This window comes from Leiobunum rupestre, chromosome 9 (assembly GCF_980474605.1).
Source record: "Leiobunum rupestre chromosome 9, qqLeiRupe1.1.hap1, whole genome shotgun sequence".
Classification (NCBI taxonomy): Eukaryota; Metazoa; Arthropoda; class Arachnida; order Opiliones; family Sclerosomatidae; genus Leiobunum; species Leiobunum rupestre.
Window position 1 is genome coordinate 57,499,474 of NC_143392.1, and position 13,237 is coordinate 57,512,710.

At 33.1% G+C, this 13,237-nt stretch overlaps 1 long non-coding RNA gene across 3 annotated transcripts; it reads right to left on the reverse strand.

The window, feature by feature from the left end:
- Window positions 1-1,006: 1,006 nt before the first annotated feature.
- LOC149931590 (uncharacterized) lies at window positions 1,007-3,621 on the reverse strand. Of its 3 annotated transcripts, none has more exons than XR_016473841.1 (4): window positions 3,418-3,621; window positions 1,900-3,155; window positions 1,724-1,838; window positions 1,007-1,637 (listed from the first exon to the last, which is right to left on the reverse strand). It is a non-coding gene; the product is annotated as an uncharacterized LOC149931590 (long non-coding RNA). The 3 variants fall into 3 exon arrangements; XR_016473842.1 differs by lacking the exon at window positions 3,418-3,621 and having other exon boundaries at window positions 1,900-1,957; window positions 2,881-3,401; XR_016473840.1 differs by lacking the exon at window positions 3,418-3,621 and having other exon boundaries at window positions 1,900-3,391.
- Window positions 3,622-13,237: the final 9,616 nt, after the last annotated feature.

A 13,237-nucleotide genomic window follows, 5' to 3' on the forward strand; every position in this document is an offset into this window, starting at 1 on the left:
GTTGTCATTCCTTTGCACTTGCGCAAAGTGATTTTCACATTTATTTAGTCACAAACGGGATCCGAAGAGGTGTTTTTAGGTTTGAAGGAAATAGAAACGGTCCATAAGAATGTAACATTTTGAATAAAGAGCCTCACTTTTCCAAAAGACCCTGAAACAGACGCCAATATTATCTACGGCGTCTGATATAATTTTTACACTATGGTCGCGGTTAATTTTCATATTTACATTTAAAATGAACCTGGTTTTTTTAGAAATAGTTTTTTCCTGGTTCTGTCTAGTAGCAATGTCTACTATGTTTTATGAGGATCGTGCAGACGTTTTTAAGGTACCTGGACACAAATTTCATTCTTACTGAAATTTTCAATTAAAAGAGTACCGGGTAACGGGCCCCTTATCGTAATAGTCCCCGTGGAGCATGCTTTTTGACCCTTTATGTGTCGGAACTCCGTCCCTTTTGCACGGCCCTTAAATGTATCAGGAATTTACCTTGCTAGCGCATTGAATCATTGCTCTCTAATAAAGAAACGGTTTGAAAAACCTCGACCCATTTGCAGGTATTTTATTAAATTTGACTATTTCGATTCCAGTAGAGAATATTGATTATTTTTTTGTAAGGAATTGTCCGCTATGCTGGTTGTTTAGATGAATGGCAATGAATCATTACTTAATGGTAAGCCAAGCTGGAAATATAAAAGCTTTTGCATGACTGTAAGTGAAATTTGAGTTTAAGCTTAACCTGATAAAGGTGACAGAAACCTTATGTTTTTTGGTTTAGAGGGATAAACGCTCCTTAAAATTTAAATGATATGTTTTTTAAGCATATTAATATTAATTTGGTATTGCTTTTCTCGTAAATTGAAATAAATATCCAAAAAGATTTATTTTGGTAAATCAAAAAAATTTTACGATTTGAAGTTTGATTAATTCAAAAACCATCTCACATCTTTCGATTTCGCGTGACGTTCTAAATGACAGGGTTTAAAAAAATATTTTAAATATTCCTTTTGAGTATTTACCAAAATCTTTTCATAATAATAACAATATAAACATGTTCTAAGAAACTGTTTGTGAAAGTAAAAAATAAATGAAACAAAACAATGCATAAATTTGCATTATATTACGATCTAAGGTTAGTGTTTGTAACCGAATTTTACAGCATGAAATTCAAATAGTGTCCATTTTTAAGCAAACGCCGTTCCAGCGTCCTCTTTCACCGTAAACGTTCATAAAAGCATTTTTATCTGAAAACCCTGACTATTTTTAAAGTCTTTGCTATGACTAAGAAGAGAGGTCCATTTTCCTATACGTTCGGCCTTAGTTTCAGAAAAGCAGCCAACCCAATACACGTGATTGAGGGTTGACTGTAGAATTGTATCATTTAAAATTTAAATCTAGAATTTCCTATAGTAGTAGGTGTTTTACTTTTAGCGACGTGCCAGTTCTTGAATTCGTGAATAATTTATGAAAGAGTTTTTCGCGTGTAAGCTGTAATAGCAAAATATTGGTCTCGTCTGGATATTCACACCTTTGTCATAGATTAATTTCCACTTCGGTTGACTGTACTAGTTCAAAATAGACAATTTTTCTGTTTTCACCCTTCATGAGGGTAAACAACCCATATTTAGCAGAGAAACCTAAAAGAATAAATATTTAATCTGTTCTTATTCAAAAGTAAAGTACAACATAACACGATGTTTCAAAAGTTAAGTTACATACTTACTCGCGAAAGGGGATTATATTTACTTCTGATATTACTCGCCAGGCAAATCTGCGAGACCATCTGCTTAAAGGTTCAGTGGTGATATTTTTGCTTCCTCCTGTTCAGCATGCCATTACTTTAAATTGGACGTACAAAAATTAACATCTTTATCTTAAATTTCACCCAAAAAACAATACCTTATATTACCGGGTGAAACATTCTTTGGTAGTGAAAAACATCCTTGAGCTGTAGCATCTGAGATTAAAATTATTGAAGACCATTAAACACTTAGTTGGCAGAAATACGGAAAAATACATGCATGCAGCGAGTAAATAGTTTCCCCAAGCTGATGTACAGAATTGTGGTTGGCTTTGTTATTCTAAAATGTGGCCTTCAATACATTTTCTTGTAATACAGAGAAGCGATCCAGAAATTATTTGACTGATATTTATTACTGGGCTTTTGTGACATCTTTGACAAATCTTGAAAAGGGTAAAAGACACGACGAAAAGATAATGAATTTTCCTCAAGATGTGGATCCTGTCAATTTTTGGAGTATTCAAATTTCCCCTTCGCACTCTTAAACAATCATAATTAAAGTCTTAAATTAATAAATGTTGTTGGGAATGTAATAAAAAATCAATGGTATCATTTTTTCTGTAACAATTAAATACCAAATTAATAAAGTCAATATAATTTAAAAATGAAAAAAAATGTTAAACATATCTTTGTTATAATTATTAATAATTTTTAACCAAATTAAACAGCATGGATTTCAGTCAGTGTCCACTTTTAAGCAAACGCCTTCTCCATTACCCTATTTCACTCAAACCTTTTCCTAATACATTCATAAACGCATTCTCACCAACAAGTTTTGGGGACAGTAAAATATATTTAATTATAAAATTTAACCGATACGCGGTACTTCATCCAATAGTGCCTTTAAGGCGAAGTAACAAGCTAAGACTAACAAAATTAAGATAAATGGAATGACACTCCTATTAAATAACCTTGTTCATTCAAAAAAGCAAACTAGACTTATTACCCTGTCCGTTCATACCCACGCTAACTTAATTACCTTTTCCATTCATAAAATCATGATAACTTATATACCTAAAGTCTGTTCTTAAACAAACCCTTACTTAATGATCTTGTTCATTCATAAAAGGTAAGCTTACCTTATTACCGTGTCCGTTTAAAAACACACGCTTACTGAATTAACCTTCCTCCTTTTATAGGCAACAACTGTCTTTAAATTATGCTGGTCGCCTTAAAATAAGTAATATTTTATATTTTGTTGTTAAAGCAAATGTATGTACAAAAGTATGGGCGGTTTGTGGTGACACAGAGTTTTCAAAAGGAGCGTTGTAGTCTTTGTTAGGCCCGAAACCTTGAGTTCAGCGATCTTCATGAATTTCTTCCGGAAAGAAGTTAAGCCCATGGGTCTCAAATACTGCATTGATAATAGTTTGGTGGCCTTTACCATTTTTTTCTCAATCTTCATTTAATTCACTCGTAAAAGTTCTAATTTTAATTCGTAGTAAAGATCAGACTTAACAATGCACTTTTTTCTTAATCATTCAAAGTGCTTTTTTTCTCATATTATCTTAATAAATGGAAAACTCGTAGAACGCTAGAGTTAACCCAATTCTTATTTAGTAAAACGTAATAAAAAACTATTGAGAAAATCTCCGCAAAAGCTTTATTGAACCTACCTAATTTTTTTAATATTTCGTTGATTATATCCATATAATGAGATATATATATGAATAAGTGAATCTTCAAACATAAATTCATTTAACATTACTTCGGCTTTTTACAATTTGATCCCTTTTGCTTGTAAAGGTTTTTTTTTCATTTTAAAAACGTTTACTTATAAATATTTGTATTTTTCATTTTTTTATTTAAACATACTCTCTTAAGACTATTTATAATTAAAAAATAATTTGCTTAATCTTTCTGAGAATAAATGGTGGATTTTCCACGTAGTTCGTTCTAATTATCTTGTTTTTCTCATCGTTGGGAATAATGCAGCTACCTTTCGTGCGAGAGTAATTGCTGTTGCGAAAGTAGGTCATGTGGGAGTGGTTCTAACAACGAATGGAGATACGATCCACGTCGCAGATTTTTGTGAGTCGCCGATTCATCATGAGCTTTGATAAATGCAGAATAATTTTCAGTAATATTGAAACTTGGCGTTTCAATGAAATACTTTTTAAGAAACATCCCAACTATTTTAACCTATAGACATTTACATGTTGTTTGTAATATTCAATGTACAAAAGCTTGTGGATAACATACATTACTTAAGACACTTTGAAACTAAAAGGAAAATACTAACAAAATACGCCTACAATAAATTATAAACTACAAATATGATCTTTTTCAAACGGTGCCATTTTCACAGAGAGGTGCTGTGAAGGGCCTTGTTATAAAGTTGAGGAAGATTTCTGGATCCTTCTACAGGTATAAATAGATAAACGTTAAATAACGGTGATATGCTTTATATGAAAAAAGAAATAAATGTACAGTTTCTGTAAATATACATTTAAATATTGAAAAAAAATCAAATATCATTTTAGAATATAAACAAGATATTGGAGATTCTGTAGAGTAAAACTTATTTAAAAATTCAAATAAATCTAATGGTAACTTTATGCTTAAGTTTATCGATATTTACGGAAAAGAGATTGCAATTTCAATCTGTTGTTGAAATAAAATTAATTATCGGTAAACGGCTCTGATATTATGGAACCAGTTTTTGTGTCATCTTTATCTATTTTTATTGCCGTTGGAAGAAAGCCCTGCATTTTATCGCCAAAAATTAACTGTTTCGTAGATATGGCAACATTCTTTCATTGCTTAAAATGTCAATTACGGTTGTTTTGGTACACATATCTTAACTAATTGGTCCAGATTCTTAAATATTGTTTTTTTATGGTCAAGAAATAATATTTTTAAAGAGCAGCTACTATTCGAAAACATTTATTAAAATGCAGCTGTAAAATGTTTCTTCGGGGTTGAATAAGTTTGGCTCTCAAATTATGATTTCGGCTCTTGATTTTACCGGACCCCTGAACACTGAAAATACTTCTGATAAAGAGTCTTTTGGTGAATCTTGGTTAATAATAATCAGCTAAGGTTATACCCGAGAAACCACCCACACCCAAGTCCACTAGTTACTTCTGAAGCAAAATAACATTTAAAAAAATAAATAATTTTATGGTTTAATTTCTTCCATTTTTTTATTTTATTGAAACATTATTTGACAGTGTGTTACACAATAAAAAACCTTTATCAAAACATTTTTATATTTTACCGTACAGATAAAATATTTAAAAAAAGAGCTTATGAAAAATTCAAGGGTTGATGGCTTTTTGTGGGTCATTTTCAAAATAACGGAAATAAAACTGTAAATTAGTAATGTGGAGGTAAAATCAAACTTTTTTCCATTTACTTGGTACTTTTTCAAAAATATTACTGAACTTCCTTAAAGAAGTTAAAGCTCTTCTCTAAACTTAGAATTTAAAAGTTACTTTATAGTCAATTTTAACCGTTTATAATTTGGCTGATGCTTGAACTATTTGTTTGAAACACAATTTTTAATAAATTAACGTGTTTACTGGTTTGTTTGGTCGATTGCGTGCTCGAAGAAAATATATCCATTCAAATTTATAACATCTCAGGAAAATTTAACTTACTTTAAAATATACTTAATCCAAGTGGAAATTATTAAATGAAGCTTTTCAAAATTATTAATTACATTTTATAATATTGTTAGTTTCTTGGAAGTATATCCATCAACAGGATATGAAGTAGAATTCGAAATATTTTATATTTATAAAATTTCCCTTAGCATTTTTTTGAGAGTGAAATAAATAATAAAGTGAGGAATTCTTCTTTTTCAGCAGTAATATTTAAATATATATACTTTTTCGGTGGTCCTGCTGAAACGTGCCGTTCAGCACTTTTCGACGGCGCAGATCAACGGTCTCTAGAACTCAGCCAATGCATAGAATAATTCGTAAAATGCCCGCTTTGAGGAAAAGTGACGTCAAAATCGCGATCTCCTCTTCCAGCTTCGGCGGAAACGTTGGTCGCCGTACACGAATGTAGAAACTCCTTACGTCAAAATAAATTTATAAAACAAAGAGCGATAAAAAGTTCCGAATGCTTGACAGAAAGTTTGTGTTTTAAAGAACACCAAATGTTAACCCGGCCACCTGAATTAATGGCTTCAAAAGTCGCTTGATGACTTAGGCCTAAGGTGGTGCCTTGGGTATTAGCCTAGCTGATTATTTATTATTATTAAAGAGAAATAATTTAATTTATTTTTATCGTTCAATAAATGTTGTATTTATTCAGTAATGGCTTAGTAATAAAATAATGATTAACAAGAGACGCCCAACCAATTCAGACATATCGGATTATTTTACCGCGTTGATTTCGTTCAAGCAAATCAGAACAATGGCATTCCCCGTTTCTCTCCCGGTTTTATTCCGAGCACAACCCAAAAGTATTCAATTTCTATTGTTGGCGTAGAATTATGATACAAGCCCATTCTAACTATTGAATGCCTACGTAGGAATAGAAACGTTTAAAAATGTTTTAATTTATAAATCATTAATATTTGTTTCGTGTTCATAAAAGTTTGAACTTGACCCTGACCTTAAGAGTATCCTTGATCAAACTCTCCAGATCAAATGACTCTTAAAGCTTTTCCTGACTTAATTTTTTTAAATTAATAAAATAAATTATTGAAGGCGGCAATAAATTTAACCCAGGCGTACGTAAATAGATTAATAAGAATATTATTCTAACGACATGGCTCATCTTTTTATATTAATTTTTTATTTTTTATTTAATTGTGATAATAGACCGCTAATAACCATATGAGATCTTTATCCCAACAGACGGAGAGGCAAAAAATTTTTCTTAGCAGTTCAGATTGAGATGGCAATTTTTCCTCTCCAAGAGAGATAGGCAAACATCAGTGTGCGGTTGAGTAGCTCATACAAACATTTTTTAAAATTTATCAATTAAATATGGGTGTATGATGAAACTTCAAGAAAAAATAGTGGAACACACATTTTGGAGAATAAAAGTTTTATTAATGCTCAAAAAAGGAATTTCTTATTGATTTAAGCTCTGACCCGTGTGGTGTGCCTTTAGATAAACTGATATTTATATTCAGATTTATTCTCTATTATAAAATTGGAAACAATTTTTAATCTTAGAGCCTTTTGATTTACAGATACACCAATGTAAAAAAGACAATTGGTAAACGAATAAAATTAATTATTTTGAAAGGGCATTGAATATAAAGCCAGTTAGAACATTGACTAGTTCCTCCCTTCAATTTACATTTGCGGGAAGGCCTTTGATCGAGAGCGCACTGCGTAGATGCAGGATGAAACATGTGTGTCGTTACTTTTACATTGGAGTTTAATAAAATATAAACCCCACCTTTTCCACATATTAAATGAAAGGCGGCGCTTCAAGCGAAAACCGTTATTGGGTGTGGCCTTTGCCTGATATAATGCAGTTTTTGAGAATTTGTAAGAAATTAGAAAACTTACATAATTTTACGCGGAATTATATCAAACGAGTATCAAAGAAATAAAATAAATTAACCTTTTAAAAATCAGTTAATAAATATGATTTTATTAAGATATCCAGAGTTGATTCGCGATCACAAGCCGTTGACTTTTCCGTCGGTCCTTGGAAGTATAGAATTTACAATACAATAAAATATCAATCGAATAACATTGAAAATCCGGCGACAGAAAAAAAGTTCCCGAGTTCTATCATTTGCATTTAAAGGGCGCTCATTCAACGAGAGAAGAATCACTACACTCTTTTTTTTTAGGAATTTCGCTGGGCGCGTTCATGTTGAGTTAACCCCCGTTAACCCCCATTCTCCATATCCTGGGACCAAAGACCGGAGCCTAGACCCCTCACCGGTGGTTCCAGGTAATGGCCGACTAGCGGGCGGCCAAAAAGATGGGTCGAAAAGACCGCGAAAGAGAGTGTATAGGATCAGCATAAACCATATGTTTCGATGCTCTAAAAATATGTGGGAGGAGGAGTTAAATGAAATAAAACACCACGTTTTCAACATAAATTATAGAAAGGAGGGTTTGAAAGACCTTACCCCTTTTTGCAAGAACTTTGCCATTCGTTAGAACATGAGAGCTTCAGCTGTATCACATGTGGGCTTACACAGTTTTTCGCATTTTGTTTTCAGTACGAGTTATATTCAGCGCAAATCCTTTTTATCTGCCACTCAACCAAGCAGAAGTCGCAGGAATGGGTGGACCATTTCCCACTTCGCGCACGGCAGTGGAATTAAGAGTGAATGCTGTAGCAACTCCAGCCGACACCCTACCTACGGAAGTAAGGGGTCAAACCCTTTGGAGAGAGCTCCTAAAGGGGACGACGGGCACACAGCAGCCAAAGTTACCCGGCACAGCTGGCACCGGAGATCCCGGTGTTACCCCAAAAGGCCGGGAAACAGGACCGCCGTGCCCTAATACCGAGGCTCGCCGCCCCACAGCAGGCTACCCAATCCTCCCAGGCGGCCAGTTTGCACGAACCCTCTCCGTTAGCCTGAGCCGAAGCTCAGTATCCAGCCCAAACCTGACCGAAGTTGCAGGTGGAGATAGGACCATTTGATCGGAGCTAACATCTCCCAGTGCGCCACCGCCCTTATGGGTGACAAGAGCCAGACCCCCCAGTTAAGCCAGTAGTTATTGTACACTCCGACCCGTTAAGGGGCCAATTCTGCTACCAAGATAAACCTTGATAAATTTCGAATAAACTAAGATATATGTGCACAATAAACATGTTTATATTAAGAAGAGACAAAAGATCTTCAGCCACTGAGGGCAGATATGTACTAGCACGGCCAACACTAAAACATAAATATATAATTTAAGAATATCTATGTTCAAATACATCAAAACTTTGTATGATTATGTTTCTAATATAATTGAAAATATACTACACGCTCAAATCAATGTTGTTTGTTGTAAAAAAAATATCGAATCCTGTATCATGAATAAAAGTGTGCAAGTCGGCGGCATTCACTTATGGAACTTCTTACTAAATAAAGTTAATCAAATTAATTATCTGTCGCATTCAAACTTTGACTAAGGAACTAATTATACACTACAACGGAATTTTGGACTTCTAATTTTAAATATTTTATTTAACACTGGACTCCATTGTAAACCAGAACTTTATAAATCTGAACTGGAATATTCAATAAAAGCTTATTATTATTCTTATCTTCTACTTAAGGCTCTGGCATTTTAACAGCCTAGTCAACGTAGAAATTTTAAAATATATGATTCAAGTGTGTACAATTGAAAAAAATAAATAAATGCTCCAATTCATCTTTCATCGCCACTCCAAGTCAACCTGAGGATTGGTTTCTTCTGAGATTATACCAAAAATAGTAATGTAAAAGATTCCCTCTAACAATTTATTTTTATCTGAATGGTTGCAGCATTCTTATTTTAGTGTTTTATAAATCATGTTTGTGATAAAGCCTAGACTCTGACAATAGTTTGACAAAAACCTTTTTTGGAAAGCGATAATGATCTAGAAACCCACATTTTAATAATTTAAAAGAATCTGACAAAGTGGAAACTTTTCGGTTCATTGCTGCGCCTTTTGTCGGGATGAGTGGCTTGCGTTGAGGGTGAGATACTCAATAGTAGCGTACTACTACTAATGCTGGATTTGTCACCTGATAGGGCTTGTGAACGCTGGCTTAGGGAATTCTGATGAGACCACCGGTGTATTAGGCTTTTTATTCCCTTGGAGCAACGGTAAATAAATTAGTTACCTCATGTCTATCGCATTATATTATTTATGTTTTTAAAGTAGGTTAAAAGCGTTTACTTTTCAATATATTTCCCGCGCCCTTTGCGTACCACATACTGGGAAATAATCCACCATTCTTTGCGAGCTTTTCGGTGGCTAGCGACTGCCCTTAACCACTATCAAAATAAACAAAACGCTTTTCAGTAGTTTTTGCGATCGAGATGTTTCTGCACACGGATTTGGTGCGAAGTTGGAGATTGTTCTAAAATAGGCCGCCTTTGTATAACTGTAGCGAGTAATCTCTATTTTTCGATTCTGAAAAACGTCTCTGCAACGGGCCTTAAGCTGAAAATTTCGTTATTATAAAAAGTAAAAAAAAGGTTTTGCAATTAGGATGACGTTTTGTTAATTATTTATTAATTATTTGACTCTTTACTTCTACCTTTTTCTATGGTGTTCTGTGAAATATAAGGGTGTTATAATAAAATTGAATAGGCCTTACCTCCATTTCCTTGTGAAAACGTACATACCATTAGTTACCACCGAAAATGCAAACACTAAGCTTAGGATCCATAAAAGCCGTTTTTTCAAAACAACCACTATATGAATGGTTACATTAAGAATGTGGATGGATATTTTAGATATTATTAAATTTAAATACTTTCGTCGATACTATAAATTTGGAAATAAATATTTGGAAATCGGTGAACCAAGAAAATTATGGATTGGTTCGCTTTCAACCATAAGGGTAAATCATAGAAGGCATATGGTGAGTGAGGGTAAGAATGGACATGGCGAAGTTTGGACACTTTTGAAAAATATTTATTTGAAAATTTATTCTTTGATGGCAAAGCGCAAAATTGTTCTCATTTTGAAGCCTTAAACATACCCTAAAGCATGCAATTTATTTCTAAATATTTACACCGCGACAATTTATTCAGCAAGTCTTGAAATAAAACAACTAAAATTATCGAAAAAAATGTCTTGAAATTTCATTGGAAATTTCGTTTTGTGGCTTAGGAAATAAGATATAGCATGCAAACATGAAATGGTGAGATAAAAATAAATTGTTTAAGTATTATTTTAAGTTATTTCGCGTTTTTCTAGTACACGAAATTTATAATTTAATGAAGGTTTTGCCTTTTCTATAAGCATTTAAATTTACTAGTGTAAAGTTTAAGATTGGACAGCCTACCTTGTGATCAATCACATGTCGATTGTATTCAATTTTAAACGAGGTAGGATTTAGTTTATGGTCTTTGCTTGAAAGGAAACTTTAAAAACAAGTTTTCATATTCAAATTTCCCGGGAAAGCAGACGGCTGCCTGTGTACGGCTGTGAGTTTGGAGCTCAACGAAACACGTAGCTAGTTCCCTCTATGAGGCTGCCTCGCTTACGTTGTTAGTGAAGGAGAGTCGAGGGGTACGACACTCTTTCAAATTTCGTACACGCCAGTAATTTGAAAATTTCCAAATTTCAAATTACTTATTGAATTTTAAAAAATCTTTTCAAATTTCTCAAATGTTTTGGCAATTTTAAATTTTTTATCGATTCCGACAAATTTCTCAAATTTAATAAATCTTATGAAATTTGATGGTTTTCCGCAAATTTTTATGAAATCTTGCAAAAATTTGTAAATTTGAATTGAAATTTTAGCAAATCTTGAGAAAATTAATAAATTTCTACGGGAAATTTAAGAAATCTTCAAAATTTTCAAATTTACAAAAAACCCCGAAGGAGAAATTTCCAAAGATACTGTAAATTATTTCTGTGATAACTGCACCAGAAGTATAATATGTAATATATTAATATGTTTATATATTAATATTGTAATATTACAATATCTACCCTATTAAAATATTTGTTTCCATATTATCTATTTGCCTTAAATTACTTCTTAAAACAAATTTACCGTATAATTAGGCTTCATCTTAAAAAAATCTTTTTAAAAATTTTCCACTAAGTTATATGTTTTTTTCAAAATGTCCAATGATAGACGAAATTGTCCAAAAATATACCAAAGTTAGCGAAATTGGTGTCTAATTTTAAACCTTATTGTCTTTTGTTAGCATCCCCTCAGTCCAATTCAAAACTTTTTTATCCAATGTTTGACTTACTTACTTCATATCTTAAAATAATTATTGTTTTAAAAATTCACAAATTTAAATGCCAAAAACCAGAGTAAATTAAAACTGAACATTCATTATTTGTATTTAAAATCGTTTTAAAATGGTGTACTCTAAATTTGTGTTTTTAAATGGAATTTTACAAATAGTGTCCATTCTTACCCTCACTTACCCTATATTTTTTATTTTATAATCAAATCAATCTTTTCGAATACATTACGAAACAATTTGGATTAAAACAAAATTTACTTTAGATTCTTACCATTGCCAAAAACGATCCTGAAACAAGTACATCGCAAGTTGAGAGTCAATTTCACCCGTTTCACCTTTAACAGGTTCTAGCTCTGAACAAAGCATTTTAGGACCATTGTTTATAGGCTATTCTTAACTTTTTTGTAACCAATGAACACGCCCTTTAATAATAATAAAAATAATTATAATTATCAGCTAGGCTACTACCGAAGGCACCACCTTAGGCCCAAGTCATCCAGCGACTTTTAATGCCTTAAACAGGTGGCCGGGTTACAATGGGAAGGAGGGTGCGGTGGGAAGATATTGAGACTTGGTCCGAGAGTTACACTTTTAAATTTGAAAATTAATGATTTTGGATTATTTGGACTTACATTGACACGTTCGAAATGGTAAATTTTTGAATATTTCATAAAAAGTGGAAGCTCAAATAAAATTTAACGGGTGGCCAGGTTACGAAGAGGGTGGTGGCAAGCCCTTCATGCTACGCGAGCCAACGAATCCCTACACACACTACAACCGTTAACCTCAACAAGTTTTATGGAAGGGAAACCCCTTTATGATATTCTTATCCGTATCATCCCCCCAAAAAAAGCAATACGATTTTTGGCCGGATAAGAGTGGCACAGGTTGGGTAGGAGTTCAAGTCAGACGAGTGTCATGAGCTCTCAAATTCATTATGAAGGGCATTCTGCCACTCACGCCATGTTTTATAGGGCGCAGTGGTCGTGCTGCGAAGTTTAGCGGAATACAGTGGTGCCATCGGGTGGAAAGAGAGGTGTTCAGCATTTGTTTTACCCAGATATATCGTTGTTCGAGGATGGTGAGAAAATCGTTAATGACTTGCATAGCTGGATAAAACTATGAAATCGACCCAGTCGTGTCGTATCAACAAAGATACGTATACGGAAATGCAACAGATATGATACGATTTGAGTCTTTTTACAGAAACTTTTTTCGGTTTTATAAAGGAACACATTGCCCTTAGGTAGTAGGATGTACTATGGTGTAATGCAAGATGAAGACCGCCAATCGAAAAAAATCTGTGTTCATGATATGTTTTAATCAAGCTATGTGTTCTTAAGATACAGGAAGATTTTACTTTGATAAAGGGTTAATAATTAATTAGAAAAAAAAATGCAAAAACTATGTAAGCGACATCCCACCCCATTTAACAATGGTAACTACGTAAAATACCGAAACTTCCGCAATAACCAAATTGGAAACACCCGTAATTCGTATTATTACCAAAAAGTGGTACGTGCAAAAAATTGCAAAGAAAAATAAAAAATTGTTAATAATTTGCTAGGAAGAACTACTAATACAAATC